This window comes from Schistocerca americana, chromosome 5 (assembly GCF_021461395.2).
Source record: "Schistocerca americana isolate TAMUIC-IGC-003095 chromosome 5, iqSchAmer2.1, whole genome shotgun sequence".
Lineage (NCBI taxonomy): Eukaryota > Metazoa > Arthropoda > Insecta > Orthoptera > Acrididae > Schistocerca > Schistocerca americana.
In genome coordinates, this window is record NC_060123.1 from 494,409,283 (window position 1) to 494,430,597 (window position 21,315).

A 21,315-nucleotide genomic window follows, 5' to 3' on the forward strand; every position below is an offset into this window, starting at 1 on the left:
TTTAATACCTACTCCGAATTTTTCTTTTGTTTCCTTTACTGCTTGCTCAATATACAGATTGAATAACATCGGGGAGAGGCTACAACCCTGTCTTACTCCCTTCCCAACAACTGCTTCCCTTTCATGTCCCTCGACTCTTATAACTGCCATCTGGTTTCTGTACAAATTGTAAATAGCCTTTTGCTCCCTGTATTTTACCCCTGCCACATTTAGAATTAGAAAGAGAGTATTCCAGTCAACATTGTCGAAAGCTTTCTCTAAGTCTACAAATGCTAGAAACGTAGATTTGCCTTTCCTTAATCTTTCTTCTAAGATAAGTCGTAAGGTCAGTATTGCCTCATGTGTTCCAGTATTTCTACGGAATCCAAACTGATCTTCCCCGAGATCGGCTTCAACTAGTTTTTCCATTCGTCTGTAAAGAATTCGTGTTAGTATTTTGCAGCTGTGGCTTATTAAACTGATTGTTCGGTAATTTTCGCATCTGTCAACACCTACTCGTTATGGGATTGGAATTATTATATTCTTCTTGAAGTCTGAGGGTATTTCGCCTGTTTCATACATCTTGCTCACTAGATGGTAGAGTTTTGTCAGGACTGGCTCTCCCAAGGCCGTCAGTAGTTCCAATGGAATGTTGTCTACTCCGGGGGCCTAATTTCGACATAGGTCTTTCAGTGCTCTGTCAAACTCTTCACGCAGTATCGTATCTCCCATTTCATATTCATCTACGTCCTCTTCCATTTCCATAATATTGTCCTCAAATACATCGCCATTGTATAGACCCTCTATATACTCCTTCCACCTTTCTGCTTTCCCTTCTTTGCTTAGAACTGGGTTTCCATCTGAGCTCTTGATGTTCATACAAGTGGTTCTCCTATCTCCAAAGGTCTCTTTAATTTTCCTGTAGGCCGTATCTATCTTACCTCTAGTGAGATAAGCCACTACATCCTTACATTTGTCCTCTAGCCATCCCTGCTTAGGCAATTTGCACTTCCTGTCGATCTCATTTTTGAGACGTTTGCAGTCCTTTTTGCCTGCTTCATTTACTGCATTTTTATATTTTCTCCTTTCATCAATTAAATTCAATATTTCTTCTGTTATCCAGGGAATTCTACTAGCCCTCGTCTTTTTACCTACTTGATCCTCTGCTGCCTTCACTACTTCATCCCTCAAAGCTACCCATTCTTCTTCTACTGTATTTCTTTCCCCCATTCCTGTCAATTGTTCCCTTATGCTGTCTCCGAAACTCTTTACAACCTCTGGTTTAGTCAGCTTATCCAGGTCCCATCTCCTTAAATTCCCACCATTTTGCAGTTTCTTCAGTTTTAATCTACAGGTCATATCCAATAGATTGTGGTCAGAGTCCACATCTGCCCCTGGAAATGTCTTACAATTTAAAACCTGGTTCCTAAATATCTTCTTACCATTATATAATCTATCTGATACCTTTTTTTATCTCTAGGGTTCTTCCATGTATACAGCCTTCTTTCATGATTCTTAAACCAAGTGTTAGCTATGATTAAATTGTGCTCTGTGCAAAATTCTACCAGGCGGCTTCCTCTTTCATTTCTTATCCCCAATCCATATTCACCGACTACGTTTCTTTCTCTCCCTTTTCCTACACTCGAATTCCAGTCACCCATGACTATTAAATTTTCGTCTCCCTTTACTATCTGAATAATTTCTTTTATTTCGTCATACATTTCATCTATCTCTTCGTCATCTGCAGAGCTAGTTGGCATATAAACTTGTACTACTGTAGTAGGTGTGGGCTTCGTATCTATCTTGGCCACAATAATGCGTTCACGATGCTGTTTGTAGTAGCTTACCTGCGTTCCTATTTTCCTATTCATTATTAAACCCACTCCTGCATTACCCCTATTTGATTTTGTGTTTATAACCCAGTAGTCACCTGACCAGAAGTCTTGCTCCTCCTGCCACCGTACTTCACTAATTCCCACTATATCTAACTTCAGTTATCAGTGACACACTTGGGCCACAACCGTTACAAAAGAAAACTCATGACCTTCTAAGGAACTATACCTTAGCTTACGTAAAATAACAGGAAATACTCTCAGCACGTTAGATATCGGAGAGAAAACATATTAATGGCTTCTGGCACCTTTTCTCCCATTATTGAAATTTAACTAGCAAAGCGACACCTGGGTTTGAGATGCACACTTCTTCAACTAGAAATCCACTTACTTTTATTTCTATATCTCCAAAAACATGGCCAGAAGTATTAAAAGAAAATAGTCTTTAGCGAGTCACTCACCAATACTCGCAATTGAACTTGAATAAAATTCTGACTCATCAGGTGCAATAGGATTCCAATATGTTGGTGAAATTCGTACAATGACTTCCGTGAAAATAAATTCACTTTATCAATCGCCTCGTGGCTTGTCGAGTATCCATGTGCATGCCTCTATAGCTCGAGGCCAAAGTCTAAGACTCCGTCGATTGGCCATGCATCTCCAAAGCGGGTAAAGACTACGGCTAAATGCAACAATGCATCACTGTTGCCATCTTCTCCACTGATGCGAACTCCAACGAAGGGAATCACCCCATCTCAGACATACCATAAAAACTTGTTGCAGTCCATTCGAAACACTACCAACTGATTAAGAGCTGAGACCAAGCAATAACTACTAAATATACTGACCGAATGAGAGCCAGCGCATTTGCGCTCGGCGTGAAGTTCACCTCAAGACCTCTTCGCGTGCCCTTTGTCGAAATCTGTTAGCAAGTGAGCTAGTAGGAATATCTCTGGTGCACTGGCAACGTACCTATACGGCCCCGGTACAGAAATATACACATAGAACACACGTATTTCACGTGTTGGGATGTTTGTGACGTATCATTTGCGGGAGACGCCAGTGAACTCGTCCCGTTACCTGCTGTGGTCGCCAGAGTCGGTTTCCAGTATCATAGAGACGGTGCCTTTTGTCCAGCCTAGAGGTAATGGGCTGGTCTATCTGGTATTCTTCTAAATAGGTTTGTCAAACTCTTCTAGCAGGCTTAAGGTTGTGGCTCTCATGACGGCAGGTGTGTCCCAATACACTTCCGAGAACTTAAGCAGTAACAGCACATTGCAGAGGACAGTTGTGTGTATGGGAAAGGGAAATGGGCAACGCAAATGTCTGCTCTTGAAGCTGTTAAACTGAGAATCCTGGACTCGAAATAAGTTTGTGTGCTCCATGATCGAGCTTGCGAAATCGAGAAGGCAGGAGGCAGTCATCATGGGATGTCGGTGGTGAGCTGTGGACACTGTGAGAAAGAGTAAGTGTTTTAAAGTTTCCTAATTTCTGAAGCCGGAAGTTAGTGGTCCTTTGTGATCAACAACATTTCAAATCTGGAAATACGTAATTCGGAAATATGTTCCCTTCATGAGCGTAAGATTCTGATTGAGTCATTTCTACATGTATAGGTTAGTGTTAACGTTTAGCGAGGGCTAAATGTTCTGTAGGCAGAGGCGTGAAACAGAGTATTGAGTCATGTAGGTAGATGGATGTTTGGTTTTAGTGAACAAGTCTGACTGGACGGCGTTTAATTAAATCAAATTAATTCCATTTATTTCTGTCGGATTGACAATAGGTGGAGTGAGTGTTCGTATGTGTGTGTGCGTGTGTCCTTATGAGTATGGGTGTGTGTTATCTAGTTCCGGAGAAAGACGTCTTTGTACGGAAGCTTGAATGTTAAATGTTAACCATTCATTTCATTGAGCCTTGTAATGTTAGGCTTATGCGAATTGTCTGTTACGGTTCGTATGAGTCGACTGGGATTCGGCACTAATGAGTGCCACACTTTCAAACTCAAAACACAGTTAACGCTACTACTACTCTACGCCTTGTAGGTTTACAACACCAAAGAATGACATTGACAACGATAACCACTCACGCTGCTCAGTGCAGATGTAGGTAAAGTGTAATGATAAAAAAAGTTCATAAGGAAATAAATGAAAGAATTAACTTCGCTGTTTAATCACAGATGTTGCTAGTAATGGCACCTGTTTTACGCCAAAACAGCGATTGCACAATTCAGTCACATAGAGCTGACTGATGACATTTATTAAGAGAAAAAGAATCGTTCATCAGATAGTTGTAGGGGAAAAAAATGATAAAATTCGTTAAAAATAAGAACAAATTTTTTGTTCCTTAAAAATGATTCACCTTTCAAGGTAAACTATACGGGCAGTTCAATACGTCAACGGTAAAAATTACTGAGCGAGAGATTACAAACACAATTACATTAATCATCAGGAAAACAACCTTCCTTTCTATTTTGAAAGGTTTGCATAAATGGTGAAAGCACGTGAATGCTATGTGGCAGACAGATACTCAACAAACAAATTAATTTTCTGTCTGGGCTGCATAAGTGCACTTAAGTGCAATAATACTGGTGAAGGTCGTCTCACGATCCCAGTCACAAAACCTACTATAAAAAGCAAACTCACGTTGCGGAATAAAGTCCCAAATATTGAGCAGCACAGATGGAAAGCAGCGCAAATCCTAAACGTGACACTCAAAAAGGCGTCGAAAGAAGCGCGAGGCTTCGTCTGGTATCTCTTGATATCTCTGCGACAAAACGTCGCCCCCGCGGTCCGAAACGCTGAACACTGTGTTCTGCTGTCTACCGTTCCACTCCTAAACGGCACAGGTTGGTGAAGTGAATGCGCCAGTTTTGCACTATGACAACCGAGAATTTCTTTGCACCTTCTAACATGTGGAAGAAGTCTGCAGAACTTCCTCCGCAAGAGATTGTTGTATTTCGGTAAATTGACTAGAAGATGGCACTGGAAGGGCTTTTACACAGATGGTTTCCGACGCTGTATACGGTAATATGGCGATGGCTCATTGTCTGGATATGCTTCCAGGAAAGTCCGCGGGCGTTACTGGCCACGCTTCTCCTCCCCGAAAGGCCGCTCGTAGTTTCCACATCTTTAAGGTTCTTGGCGGTACCTCAGCTTGGGAGCGCCGATACCTGCGGCAACTTTCTCACGTGACTCTATCGCCCTTGGCGGAATCTGAGGAAACCTCCCAAAAATGTGCTCCTCGACCACCCAACGCTGAAAGCTTGCAACTGGCTTTTCGCAGCACGTTGCAGCAATGGGAAATTTAACAAGCTTACTCAGCGCCTCCTTTATGTGGTGAGTACCAATTCGTCTTTCTCATAATGTTGTTGGAACTTAAAGTGTGGTGTTTCGTGTCTGAGTTTTATTTGTGGTAAAACATTCACCGAATAAATAATTCAACACTTTTCAATAGTTTTTCAAGTTTTTTCAATAGAAAAATTAATTATACAACTATTTACACCCCCCCATTAACCATGGACCTTGCCGTTGGTGGGCAGGCTTGCATGCCTCAGCGATACAGATAGCCGTACCGTAGGTACAACCTCAACGGAGGGGTATCTGTTGCGAGGCCAGACAAACGTGTGGTTCCTGAAGAGGGGCAGCAGCCCTTTCAGTAGTTGCAAGGGCAACAGTCTGGATGATTGACTGATCTGGCCTTCTAACAGTAACCAAAACGACCTAGCCGTGTTGGTACTGCGAACGGCTGAAAGCAAGGGGAAACTACGGCCATAATTCTTCCCGACGGCATGCAGCTTTACTGTATGATTACATGATGATGGCGTCCTCTTGGGTAAAATATTCTGGAGGTAAAATAGTCCCCCATTCGGATCTCCGGGCGGGGACTACTCAAGATAATGTCGTTATCAGGAGAAAGAAAACTGGCGTTCTACGGATCGGAGCGTGGAATGTCAGATTCCTTAATCGGGCAGGTAGGTTAGAAAATTTAAAAAGGGCACGCGAATAGGTCTTGAGGTGAACTTCACGCCGAGCGCAAATGCGCTGGCTCTCATTCGGTCAGTATATTTAGTAGTTATTGCTTGGTCTCAGCTCTTAATCAGTTGGTGGTGTTTCGAATGGACTGCAACAAGTTTTTATGGTATGTCTGAGATGGGGTGATTCCCTTCGTTGGAGTTCGCATCAGTGGAGAAGATGGCAACAGTGATGCATTGTTGCATTTAGCCGTAGTCTTTACCCGCTTTGGAGATGCATGGCCAATCGACGGAGTCTTAGACTTTGGCCTCGAGCTATAGAGGCATGCACATGGATACTCGACAAGCCACGAGGCGATTGATAAAGTGAATTTATTTTCACGGAAGTCATTGTACGAATTTCACCAACATATTGGAATCCTATTGCACCTGATGAGTCAGAATTTTATTCAAGTTCAATTACGAGTATTAGTGAGTGACTCGCTAAAGACTATTTTCTTTTAATACTTCTGGCCATGTTTTTGGAGATATAGAAATAAAAGTAAGTGGATTTCTAGTTGAAGAAGTGTGCATCTCAAACCCAGGTGTCGCTTTGCTAGTTAAATTTCAATAAAGGGAGAAAAGGTGCCAGAAGCCATTAATATGTTTTCTCTCCGATATCTAACGTGCTGAGAGTATTTCCTGTTATTTTACGTAAGCTAAGGTATAGTTCCTTAGAAGGTCATGAGTTTTCTTTTGTAACGGTTGTGGCCCAAGTGTGTCACTGATAACTGAAGTGAGTCTTAGTTTTACATGGCATGAACCACTTTGACGTGTAAATTCTAGCATACAGCGTAGCTTACATATTCAACTGAATGTGCGGTACTGTTTATTTATATAGGTGTGCATCGTGCTTGTATAACAAGCGTGGATAACTTGGAGGCTGTAACTGTTTTCATCACAAATTTCATTTTCATTTGTGATAAGCGTTTTTTTGTATCAAACACGTGTGTCTCCTTTCATATAATGAGTTATGTTGCATGTTTGTATCTCTGCTCTGTTATGTTTAGTAATTGGGGCTGTTAGTGTGGGTTGCTATCTTAACTGAATTAATAAATTATGACCATATTCGAGAAGCCGTTTTGTAAGGATGTGTCAAACCATTGGATCGACCGCGTCATTTCAGAAAAGAAAATAGTCCTTCAACGATTGAAACTTTATTTTTATTTTTTAATTGCTAAAAATATAAACGTGTAGTCGGGTGGCATTGTTATGAAATTTTTTCGATGTTTAATACTGATTTTGCTGTTATTTAAGCTCAGACTGAACACTGATTCCAAATAGTTTGCGGCACACTTGTTAAGATTTAACTAACTTTTTTAAAGGTTATAGCTCTCGAAAGCAAATAAAATTTGTGAAAGAATTTTATATTGTGGACTAATACGTAACTGCTTCCTTAGTCAATGCATCGCTGTAATTTCAGTAATGGTAATAATAATAATAACAATACTAATAATAACTATAATTCTGTGAGACTGAATGTTCTCGTGAAAGTTATTCAATTGATGCCACTTCGATGACTTGTGTGTACCTAACTTAACCCAGTTATTCAGCTGGGAAAAGTGGACCTACGGTTGAACGTGGAATCCTAAGCAAGAGTCTTTTCTGGCGAATCTGCATGTCATTGAGTGGTGGACGCTAGGTTAAATACACACTTATCAAGTCCCTGTACCAGCTTTTATTCAATCCCCTTCTTTTCGCCTTCTGGGCACGCGCTTTACCTGTGGGTCACCATTTCCTACTGTTTTTTTCAATAATGGATGCTCTTGAATTTATTCCTTTAATGGGTAGTGTTGACTAGAATCCGCTACCTGTCACAACTGGAGGTGGTTTATCTGAATCACAATACGCTTCGGGTTTATAGCCATCTTCAGACGATTATACGTTCAGTTTCATCATCACTGTTCATCATTAGACGGAATATCCTAGTCGTAACTATACGTCTGTCACCATATATGATCATTTGAACCGCCATATTTGACTTTCATATGTTATGTAACTTAAAATTTAAACAGCTGCACATGAGACACGAACTGACAGCATACACAATGTTTACATTCGAATACACAATTTATGGTCAATGAGGTTAGACCTAAGAGGCACAGCGATGTTGCATATACGGAAATACAGAATGTAGTACTTGAGCCGTGGTAAAAATTGCTGTTTTGAAGAGCGCACCGCAGCGCATAGTGTGAAGCAGTCGCCCTCCGTTTCTGGCGGTGGCGTCGCTGTGACAATCGCAGCTTTGGTGTCTCCCTCTGGTGGGAAAGGGGAAGGGTTACCTGTTCACGTGCATTTAAGTGGCGCTATGAGCTCGCCAGGGGTCAGTCTCTCGCCCCCAGCTTGCTAGTCTGTCTCCCGTCCGCTATTCTTAGGCAGTTAGTGTCTGTCTGTCGTTCGGAGTGCTAGTATGTCTGTCGTTCGGATCAACCTTTAAAGCCGGCAGAATGAGAGTCTTTCCACTCCGCCAGTAAGAGAACTCAGCGAGTGGTCGCCCGGTCGGGGCTTGGTTCCTGCGTCTGAGTCTGCGCATTAGGCCGCCAATCTGCTCGAGTTTGCTCAGGCAATGGTCATTGGCGGTTGGATCGATCGGTTGGTCGTTCGCGCACTGAGACACAAGATGACATGTCCGTCTTGAGCGTCGGCGCATGTGAGGTCACCACGTGAATCCAGTGGCCCGCGGCGTATAGCGAAGGGTAGTGGCTTCGCGGTCGACACGAGAGCAACAGGAGTCAACCATGACATCAGTCTGGCCGGTGCGAGCAGCGACGCCGTGAGACGGGAGATCGGCGCGCCTTCCTGCGTCCGTTGAAGCGGCTGGCAGAGGACGGTTGGGTGCTGCGCCAGGTCATGTCGAGAAATCGCAGTGTATTAGAAGCTAGGTAATTGGTGATATGTTGTTTGATTTACTCTTGTTAAATTCTACTTGTTGTCTTGGTGAGGTTACCAGCCGTTTTGATTTGGGGTCGTCCCACCATTCTTCTCCGTTTGCCCATCCGCGGGAAGATGGTTGTTTGTAAACTGGGTGGTCCGTTTTTCCCTTGTGGAGAATGGGCGGGTTAGAGCAACCTGCGGTTCGAGTTGTTCGGTAATCTCCATGTCAATCTACCGTACGTTACTAGCTGCCTCTGTCTTATTTGTCGGATTTGGTGTGTTAACGAATTTATTTCTTGGAGTGTAACGGCAAACCTGAAATATGTTTTGATCTTTGGAAACTTTGATATTATTGCCTATGATCTTGACAGGCGGTATCTGTGTACTGTAGAGCATCTTAAATATTGTTTAGCCAACCTTGTAAAATTTTAAATATAAAGTTGTCACCCTTTCACCGTAAGACTTTTCTTAGAAGTTAAAATCAATTTGCACCTTCGGTGTCAAGGTTAATATTTTAATTGTTAGTGTTTTGTACCATTTCCATCCCTCCTACGAGGGGTGCATAGTTTGTCTATTTGTGTAAATTGTTAAAACTTTTAGTTTAAAGTTATCTGGTGTGTTGCAGATTTGCACCAGTGTAGTCTTTCAGAGGTTTTTGTGAGCGGTCGTAACCACGGCCGTGTCAAAAGGGAGCAGCAAGGTTCTCTGCCCGAAAGCTCATCCAGTCAAAACTTGTTTCTTTCTGCCTCTGAATAAATTGTCACTTTGATATTTAGAGGGTGCAGTCTGATTATAATTTTAAATCTGTTTCTTTTAAAAAAATGCTTTAAGGCACTAGTAAAGTGAATAAAATTCCCATTTCTTAAAAGGAATTTGGTTATGATTTCATCAGTTACTCCGTGGCAACTACTTCCATGCTTTCATGTTGTGATTAAATGTGTTAATGTTCTTGATGAATCGCTAGTAAATAAAATAAATTCTTAAGAATTTTCTTTGAAAATAAATCACGGTTCAGTACTACGTACGGAAAATTATCACGTGATTGGAAAACTACGCTGGCAGTATATGTCAGATAGTTACTGTCAGATAATAGTATGTTAAGTTTCATTTGCTCTTATTCGTAGTAGCTGTGAACAGATATAATTACGCTTTATTTCTGTGTTTGATACATAATCTACTGCAGAAGGCATATTGAAGTTTGATACATAAATATGACAGTAAGTGCGAAGTAATCTGTATTGATGAATCGGATTTTTATAAGAAAAAAATAAAGTAATTTAGATGGTACTAATTTATGTGATAAATGGCTTAATACGAGTAATAAAAGATTTAGTAATTGGTTGTTACGAGAGTACAAAATCTTAAAGTTTTTTTTTGTAAATAATTCGTGGAAGATGTATAAATATGAATTGTCTGCTAGTTCTCCTTAATCGTTCAGGAATTAGATGTTGTGAACTGGAACTGTAAAAATAAGTTTCAAGTTCTTCAGAGAGATAATTATTTTTCCTTTTGTTGATAATGTGTAGAACCTGAGCTTGTCTTTAATATCTGTGGTTCAGTTGTCATTGTCTTTCAAATATGTTCCAAAAACTGAATTATTAGAATTTTTCAGCAGGCACTCCATCTAACAATGAACAATGAACTGCAACATGAAATGAGAAAATATGAAAGTGAGCGTATAATAAGCTGAAGATGGACATACACCCGAAACCATTTTGATTCGAATAAACCACTTTCAATTATGAATGGCACTGGATTTTCTTCTATGTCACCACTGCGTGTTTTATGATTAGAGCATAATTCTACACCATTTACAAATATCGTAAAGTGTCTCACCAGCCACATGTGTCCTCTTATTTAACTTTGACATGTGAGCTGCATCTGAGACCCCCCCCCCCCCCCTTGCGTCTCCTCTTGTGTACTTCTGTAGGGTAGAAAGGATATGGAAACACCAAAAACACGAGACATTACCATGCCTAATGCTGTGTTGGAAAATCGTTGGGACTGAGTGCAGCTTCCAGTAGTGCTGGAGTTGGATATGCAGATCCTTTATAGTTTCAAAGCAAACCTTATACCATTTTTCCGCAAAATAATAGAAAGGCCAGGAAAGGATGATGGAGCTTGAAAGCAATCACGCTCTGTTCTCTCCAAAGTAGATCACAAAGGACAAATAATATTAAGGTCTGGTGTTCTTAGTGGCCAGGGGAGATGCGACAGTTCATTGTCGTGCTGAGAAAACCAATCCTGGACAATGCGACTGTGTGAACACGGGCCCTGTAGTCTTGGAAGACAGTGTCACTACTAGAGAGCAGACGTCGTAGCATGGGGTAGACATGATCAGCGGAAGTGGTCACATAATCCTTGGCAGTAACTTTGGGGCCCACGGAATACCACGAAATGGCTGTTCAACCATGTTTAACAGTATTTAACTCTTCGAACGTAAACGCTGCCACAAGATGGGAACAGTTTAAATCAAGACTCTTCGGACAAATTGACTTTCTGTCATTGCTCCACAGTTCAGTCCACGTTTTATGGATTTGGCCTATGTTTACCTGTTTGAGCGTTTGTATCAAGGATGTGTGGTTTTGGAATTCGAGCTCGTCTTGCAGTTCCCAGTCTATGGAAATTCCTTCGCGTATTTGTAGTACTGACAGGGTTCGCGATAGCACTATTCAGTTCTGCAGTGGCTTTCGCAGTTGTCCTATTATTTTTCGCCAAAATTCAATAGCCGTCTCTCTCAATAACGCAACACACACTTTCATTTGAGCTGTTACTTAGTGCGTGACCTGTTCCCGCTTTTCCTGTGTGCGGTATAAATTATCGATACGGTGTCTCTTGTAACACCAAACACTGTGCTAATCTTAGTTAACGACGCAGACAATTTGCCCACGTTCGAATTCACTTACCTGCGACGTAATGCACTCATTACTACACAAACACTATTCTTATCACGAGTGTCACTTGATACGTATTGAGGACACTTCACGGATGACGTTCGTGGTCACAAACAACAGCACCACCTGCGGGGTTTACTGTCATCTGCATTTACGTTCAAGCATGCACTTCTCGCGGTGGTCATGTACTTTTGTCTAGCCACTGTACATCTGCGCTCGTGTTATGCACACTACATTACTGAGTTTCAAGGAGAATATATAGGTTATAGTCTTACATCGTCCTCCCTTCATCCATCTCCCTTACACCCAAAATGAAATGTCAGTGTCTAGATGACGTCTCTGCACCCTTCAACATTAAAATCTGAAAGAGTCAGTGGGATGATCCATTCTTTTCGAATTGTAACACGACTTCCACGATATGGGTTTATATTGCCTCCTGCACCATAGTCAATGAACTGGCGTATGCGTGTCCAAAGAGATAAAATACTCAAAGTCGCATGGAATTGTTTGCTGGAAGACTCCCGAAGAGATATTCTGCCACTTGATTGTAAAAGCTCTCCCCAGTTGATCGTGACCGCTCATCTACCTCGCTAAGTTCTGTGCCCCAAGTATATCTGCACAGTGCACTTGAGTGTAGCGACTGTGAGTAGAACCATGGTTACGTCGGTGCCCAGACGTAGCTTGCAGCTCTCGAATATCAATGAGGTAGGTGCCCGTATTTTTCGAGACACTAAGCAGAGGTTTAGAACTTAGTGTTGCAATATATAGCGATCAGAAATTTGTTAGAAACTCATTTCCTATTCTAGGCTTGAAACTAGTGAGGAAAATCGCTTCCACTACTTCTATTGGAACCGGTTATCTCCGAGACGAGCGCAAGCACACTAACTTTCTTTAACGAAGCAGAAAGCGAACTGAAATTCTTTGAAGAAGAAGTTATGTAATACTTGGTAGACATGTGTTCTAATACACGTTTACATTTTCACCTGTTTTGAAAATTTACTTTATTGTTGGCAGTCGAAAATGTTTAACGTTTTCGTGCGCTCGGCGAATTTCCACTTTTGGAAAAAGTTCATTAAGGATTTTGCACTACATTCTGCTTGAAAAATGGAATAAAGTGCAGCACCACATTTGAAAAGTTGATTGAAGTTCTTAGCGAATCTACTTGAGTTAGGCAAGAGTTTATGAGTAGCATAAACGTTAACAAAGAGGCTCGAGAAGACGTTGACACGACGACCGCCCTAGACGTCCTAGCACATCAGTTGCTCATTACAATGTGGAAGAAGTAAGAAAATGGTTCTGAAAAGTCGCCGAATCACCATTAGGAGGTTGCTTATGATGTATGTCCTTCGCTTCATCCTAAGCAATTTTTTCGGATGTTTTGAGCATGAAATGTGTGGCACCAAGGTTTGTTCAGAAATAGTTTAATTTCGATCAAATACGATGTCGCGTAAACATCGCTCAGGAATTGCTGGATGAAGTCGACAACGGTCCAGAACTTTTAAAGAATGTTATGATACGTGACGAAATATGGGTACACGTGTTTGACACCGAAAACAAGGCCCCAATTGTCCCAATGGAAACTGCTTGAAGAGCAAAGACCGAAAAAATTTAGACAAGTACGTTCACATGTTAAGGTTCTTCTCACTGTTTTGTTCGCTTAGAGAGGGATAATGCGTCATAAGATCCTGCCTTACGTCGTACGGTAAATAAGGAGTGCTACCTGAAGATATGCACCGTTTGCATGAAGCAACCCGAAGAAAACAGCCAGAATTGCGGCAAACCACTAGTGGAAACTGTATGACGATTATGCTCCCGCTCAAACATCAGTGCTTGATGGTGATTTTTTTGTAAAAAGCATAACCTTTATCTTTCTTCAGCCACCATATTCACCGGACATGCCCCTCTGCGACTTCTTTCTATCGAAAAAGCTGTAGAGAAACAAGAAAGGACGTCATTTTGCCAGCACTGCTGAAATAAAAACAGAATCGATGAAGGAGCTGAACACCAGAACGAATTGTGGGTTGCAGAATATTTAGTGTTGGATGTCGTAAAAATCATACGTGTTTTCGAGTGTTCGGAAAAGTTTTACTATTGAAAATTAGAAACAACGCTGGCACAAGTGTATTGTATCTGAGAGGCATTGCTCTGATGGGGAAAAGATCATGTCGACTAACAAAGCAGCGCGGGGTAGCCGAGCGCTCTCAGTCGCCCTGTTGCGGTCCGCATGGCTGTAACGGATCGTGCAGTTACGTCTCGATCCCTGAGTCAACAGATGGGGCCGTATGCAAGACAACAACCATCTGCACGAACAGTTCGACGAGGTTTGCAGCAGCATGGACTATCAGCTCGGAGACCATGGCTGCCGTTACCCTTGACGCTGCGTCACAGTCAGGAGCGCCTGCGATGGTGTACGCCGCGCGAACCTGGGTGCACGAATTGCAAAACGTTATTTTTTCGGATGAATCCAGGTTCTGTTTACAGCATCATGATGGTCGCATCCGTGTTTGGTGACATCGCGGTGAACGCACATTGGAAGCGTGTATTCGTCATCGCCATACTGGCGTATCACCTGGCGTTATGATGTGGGGTGCCATTGGTTACACGTTTCGGTCACCTGTTGTTCGCATTGACGGCACTTTGAACAGTGAACGTTAAATTTCAAATGTGTTACGACCAGTGGCTCTACCCATCACTCGATCCCTGCGAAACCCTACATTTCAGCAGGATAATGCATGACCGCATGTTGCGGGTCCTGTACGGTTCCTTTCTGGATACAGAAAATGTTCGAATGCTGCCCTGAGCAGCACATTCTTCAGATCTCTCACCAACTGAAAACATCCGGTCAATGGTGGCCGAGCAACTGGCTCGTCACAATACGTCAGTCACTACTCTTGACGAGCTGTGGTATCGTATTGGAGCTGCATGGGCAGCTGTACCTTTACACGCCATCCAAGCTCTGTCTGACTCAATGCCCAGGCGTATCAAGGCCGTTATTAGGGCCAGAGGTGGTTGTTCTGGGTACTGATTTCTCAGGATCTATGCACCCAAATTGCGTGAAAATGTGATCACATGTCAATTCTAGTATAATATATTTCTCCAATGAATACCTATTTATTATCTGCATTTCTTCTCGGTGTAGCAAGTTTAATGGCCAGTAGTGTAGTTTTACTGCACGAACAGAGGAAATGTAATAACCGATTAACTCCTTTCCTGTCAGCATTTTATGGTGTGTATCAGGGAGAAAATGCTTATCAAATGTTTTAAATTGTGTATAAATCTTGTTGGAAGTGGCTAAGTGCTTTTATTCTCAAGTACTAGTCGAATATACTCTTCGTAATTTGTGCACCGTGAGATACGCTACCCATGAAGTGCAGCTGCTGTGCTTTTCCGGCTGTGCTAAATCGTTTAACATAAGATGATACCTCTTAATGAGTAGATGATGATAGAACTATTAGTTTTTAAATTCGAGCAACAATTATATGACTTATAAGAATCAAATTTGTGTTGCCGCTGGCAGCCGTTAGACAGGTAATCTGTAACTGTAATCGTGCACCATGAACCAGGATAGCTGTGCAGTTATATAGCTGCGTTTAAATACAATTTTTATTCCTGATCATGGCTACACGAGTGATCGAATCCATCAGACTCGATTTTGCTTTAAAGTCGAATTACTATTTCCGCCTTCCTGTGCTAAATCTGGACAAAGGGAATGAATCTTTACTGCAGTGGTAGTCAACCTGGTCCCTACTGCCCACTTGTAGGCGTTCCGACTCCCATGGTGCCAGGTGGTACGGATTTTAAAAACATTTTCATTAATTCTCCATAAAATTTTGACACACGGTATTATAAATCACCATTACTGTAGAACCGATGCTTTGCTACTAACAGAGACACAGAAGTGGTCGGTAGCTAAAATTGTTTACTATCCCTTCTCTACCGTGGATTTTGATACGACAGTTACCGCTTTATGTGCCGAACCTATCTAGAGAGAGTGCCCGAGCTTCTATTTTGTCGATGAGCACCTACACCTATTTATTCGGTGAAAAAGAGGCGACTTCCGCGTCAAACGAGTACCCACACTGTTCATTTGCTCAAAATATGACTCAAAACACTTGAACTATCTTTGGAAACTCGTAGCCAGCAATGGAATGGGAAGATGCTCTCTCTGGTGGCCTTACCATAGATGTTCTGTTATTAGCTATGGTGGAGAATCATGTTTTTACTCTTATTGTGCATGTGAACTGATGCGTGAATGATTTCATTATCTTCTGACTGTCTCATAATCGTAAAATCTACCTCGTATCCTGCACTGGGTCATGCTGTCCCAAGTCTTGGGCGCTTGGATATATCAGTGATTTCTTTCTTTCTTGTTTCGATTAGCCACGTTCATCAGTAATTATCACGAGTAAAGTTAACCTGATCTGTCTCACGTTAGACCACAATTACAACTGACCTCTGTAGGTGTGTTCCTTTGTACTGTCTGTCTGTCTTTCACCAGTTTTTTTTGAAGTTAAACATCATATGCATAATCGACGTAGTTAAATAGCGGCTCAAAGATAAGAAAATTCCTTTCATACGAGATCCTGTCCTACTGCGGGGGAATTATAACGATACCTATTCAGGGAGAGACACACGTTGGACGTAAGAGATTCCAATGCAATGAAAGTCCCGAGCGTCTGTCCATAACGCCACGTTTCCAATTTTATTTATGTTTGCTTGCCCGCCTTATCTGCTGTACCCCCTTGTAGCACAACCACGTGTTAAAGACTGAATTTATAGACATCTGGTTCCATTAGAGGTAGCGAACCTGGAACTTTAGTAAGAAATAGGCAAAGAGAATGCTGAACCACTGGAAGTGGCTTTCGTATAATATGAAAGCGAGAACAAATAATCATATAACTTTCATCTGGTGATAACTGTCTATGATCTGAGTGCAGAGAAGCAGGTATTTTCAATGTCGATATTGTCATCATCGTAAGTTAAAACATAGGTTCCCTGGAATTGCTGAAATCAATAGCCCCTTCTCAAAATGGCATCTATTTCCAGAAAAGTGGAAGAAATCATTTCCCCCGTGGTCTGGGCTGAAATCCATTCTTGCCGTTTTTCATGATTATGGGTGAAAACACGTTGCTTTCAACCAGTGCAGAATATAGAAGATTTACGCCGTATCCGAACATTCTAAGAGCTTGTTGTCATTGAACACAAGGGAAAAAATTATAAAGAAATAGCTGGAAATACTCCGAAAATTTTACGATGTTTCAGTTCCTCCCAAGTTAGTACATGCTTCTCGAGTTCGAAAACTATTCACCATCTACATGCAGCATAGTAAAAGTCAGCAAAATTCGGACCTTTTGTACGATCCAATGTAGCTACTGGTTGGGCAAATTCATTAATGGGTTCACGTAGACATGGCGTTCCAGGAGAAATTTCACAAGGTATTAGCCAACGTTTTGGCTTGTGCACTTCTGTTTTCTTATAAGCAGCCTTCTTAACGATACCATTAATCGATCACAGTAGGAAATATTCAGATTTACAAACAACAGATGTCTTGATTCGCTTGGTAACTTATGCTATTCTACGTGCTACACCTTCATGTCAAGAGTCGAGGCTATCCAAAAAGCGATTCCATGATTCATTCCCTCAGCCAAAACATTAATATTCATAAGATAATAGAACCCCACCGGTGAATCGGTATGCGGCTGGCATCGTGTACTGGATGGTTCCCCTTCGCTTTGTTGTTGGCTACCTCAAGTGAAACAGTGAGAGAACTACAGGGGTTGCATGTGCCATTTGCAGTGGAGCCACGCGAGGGAACTTTACCTGGGAGTTTCACAATGTGGGGGATCACGAGCAGCCGGGAGTGGTCTCGCTGGCGGTGCCACAAATGACAGAGCGGGCCTCATAAAACCCTATTAAAGTCACGTTAACGTTGGCTTATCCCCAGGCCTAATGCAAGATTATCGCATCAAGTTAGTGTCCCCGGGGTGCCATGAAGGATTTGCGGAGGGCAGGGAACATTGTGGGATCACACCTCGCTGTAAAAACTGGGAGGAGTTTGGAAGGGCAGCACGAGTAGGAGGACTCGGCAAAGTCACATGTAGGTTTCATGGAGCGTGTATCTTGCGGCGAAAACTTGATGTTTCTCAGTACATTCGAGTATTGCATTAACCTTCTAAATAATGTGAGTTGGGAACTGCTACGTTGCGTGCTTGATAAGATGGAAGAAAGATAGAGAACTAAAGAACACTGTGGTAATCATCTGCCACTTGCAAACAGCAAGCCAACTCAAATTAGCCGAGCAGCGCTTGTTGATCCCTTCTCCACACTGCCACTGGAGCGAAACGCAAAATTACAGAGCCGGCCCAAGCTAATTTTGAAAATTCGAGTACATAATGCGATCGTTCAATCACGCTACGCTCTATGGTCAACTGAGTGCCAGACTCCGTTTCTAAGAGACTGCAGGTACGTTGGTGCAGCACGCTATATGGTCTGATAATTTTTTAACCAGTACTTGGATCACAGCAATGGCGGGTGAGCTCCGCGTCAGCACTTTTGCATTTCTTTTACGAAAATCTGCGAAGTAATTTGATAATTACAACAAATTAATAGAAACGATATATTTGTGCTGTTAAGTAAGTAAATCTGAAAGGTATTAAATTAAATATACACAGATATTTTCATGGTTCTTAAGAGCTATCAAGATAGGTGATTACACGGCGAAAGCTGAAGGAAAGAAGACCATGCGAAGTACCAAGGCATCTCCTTGCCGGCCGCAGAAGAACTGTGAATGCTGTGCCTTCCCTTACAATAATAGGGAGTCTTACAAGTATTTATTAATATTAGTGGACTTTCTGGTCCATACATTCCATAAATATATAGAATGATAAAGTTCTTGGGCGTCTTACACTAACAAATTTAATTGGTTCAACTAAATATTCCTAGTGTCTCTTTGGTGTCATTAATTTTTTGTGAGTTAATTCAAAGATTAATCAATATGTTCTTTTCGTTATGTATGCGTGCTTACGAAAATTGGTGTGTCTCTTGCTATATTTGCTGACTAAGTCTCGTGATTTATAATCGGGGAAGATTTGGTTAATACTATAGTTGTCGAAGCTGTCCGCAAAGAAAAGGAAATAGCTTTAGTTATGATGTTACAGAAGGCCATCAAAAATTAAGTGGGCTTATAAGGTAAGAAATGAGGAAGTTATCGACAGAACCAGGGAAAAATGTAATGTTTGAGAGACATTAAGATGAGAGAGGATGATAGGACATGTCTTACGACATAAAGACTAAATCCAGTGATTGTACATGGAGCTACAGAAGGCAAGAAATGTAGAAGAATTGACGACGTCATAAGAAAGTCATTCACAGCTGAAAGAGTACAGGGTGAAGACGCATTAGGAATTTCTATCAAATACCGACCAGTTGTCCGGATTTTCGTTTATTGTGACTTCGTTAATCAATTGACGTTGATTGTAGAAGCGATACGGCCGATTTCTTATCTAATCCTTCCCCATCAGAAAATGTACTCGATGGCGGAACATCAAGTAGGAGCACGTAACACTGCGAAAATATGAAGGAGTGGAATGACTTTCCTGTCACGTTCACCTACAGTTGCTTAGTATACAACGATACTGTGGTTTGAGGTGAGATCAATCGTCACTTAAACTGTGTTTGTTGCTGCTTAACTGTCATAGTGCTAGTAAAAATCGATTAATCATGTGGCCAGCCTCATAAACAATCAGTGAATAGTCAATAATTTTTTTCCTGGGTTTGTGACCGTATTGTAAATATGTAAGACTATCGACGTTTCTGTCACTGTTGCAAGTAATCTGCTTCAGGGTGTTTTTGTTTAAAGTAAAACAAAAACTTCTCGAAGAAGTTCACTTGCAACAGTGACCGAAACGTCGGTAGTTTCACATATTGACAATGCGGTCACAAACCCAGAAAAAATTGGTAGACTATGACAATGGCCGCGGAAGCCTACGTATAAATTTAACCAGAAAATAGTTAACAAAAACACGTAAATTAATGCATAGATTATGAAATAAAAGAGAAGAAAGGGATTGATCACTTACAACAATAAGGTAAGCCAACCAGAAGATTAAAGTTCACTACTGGCTTGTTCAGATTAAACAAAAGTTAGTGAAGCGGAAGTTAATTTGAATGATAGCCTTACCATTACTGGTAGTTACAAACAACGAAGCAAATGAGATATGCAGTAACTGACTTAGAAGATCTAGCAGAGCGTTCTCAAGCAATGACGAATGTAAGCCAAATGTGCTGCACAGTGCAATGAAATCAGTCAAACGGGATAAAATTAGAGACTATATAGAATAACCAATTCACCATAGCGTAGTTCAGTTACTGATAGTAACCCTAGCCCTCGCTCAGTGATTTTCTAAGACCCAAATTGTTTCAAAGGACTGTGACCTGAACATGTGCGACTCTCTGGCCGCTCAAACTTTATCAAGAACCTTACCCAATCAGATAAGAAATAAAAAGACAAAGAAACATGCTCCCCTTGCCATATGCGTGTTTATACGCACACACACACAGACACACACACACACACACACACACACACACACACACAACATACATAAAACATTTGAATGTTAGAACATACCATTCGTGCTGACACTAATCCGTCGTGTATGTCTCAAGAAATCTTTGTCCTGATACCGAGTTAATAACAATTTCATTATTTATTCATAACAGTTAGTTTGTCATTTCAATATCAAGACAAACATGATCATTCTGTAGGTGACTTCAAACACCTGTAGTGTCTCGTATGCATATGTTGCGTTCTGTAGTTTTTAATACCGTTGATATAAACAATTTTACACGTAACATTAACATAAATGTTAAAACCTTTGTCAGAATCTTTACTATAAATTTTGCAACAATTTCAGAGAATTCGTCGCCTTATTGTGCTTTCAATGCTGTCTTCACATTTTCTGTGGCTTGTCCGAAAGTAATTTCATTTTAGATTTAGGAGAGTCAGAAGGGCCTCGTCGTACTGATTTGCGTCCATGACCACATAGTGACACATTTTACTATGGGAATTTCGGGCTGCTGCCGCCCAGCCGCCCGCTGGTCATCGCCACATCTGCTCTCAAGTTTACTGCGCTCGTATGCCTTCCTGACCTAGCTACCTCGTGGCTTTTCGCCAGCTGCATGATGTTCAACCGAACCTCCCATTCTTTGAGTAACTTGTATATAGCAACACCGCCAATCGTTTCTTTACGAACCCAAGAAAGAGCTTTGAGTTGTTAGAGGAAAAGAAACTTGGTTTCTGATTATGGTCACCAGACGCATGAAATTATCACCTGGCCTGACAGAAACTTTGGAACTTGAAGCTGATATTTTTAGGAGCAATGAGTGAAAAGTTGTTGCCACATTGAACGAAACGGAATGATTGATCATTGGATGCCTGAAAGCGTCACCTACAGACAAAATTTATTTCCTGTAGGTACTTCAGCGCCTCACACACGTCGTGTCTCTACATGCAGCAAGAGAGCAGCTATGGGCAGCTACATGTAACCAGCTACAAACGTGAATGAAACCCGCAGTGTGTCTACCATCTGTAGGGATTTTAGATTATTTTAGGTTGGTCTATCAGGAGCTCACTGAACAGCCTACACTCAGCTATCCAGAAATCCAGAGACGATCTATTCGAAAGGACCGACACAATGTAGCTACGGAGGAGAATACGCAGTGGATCCGT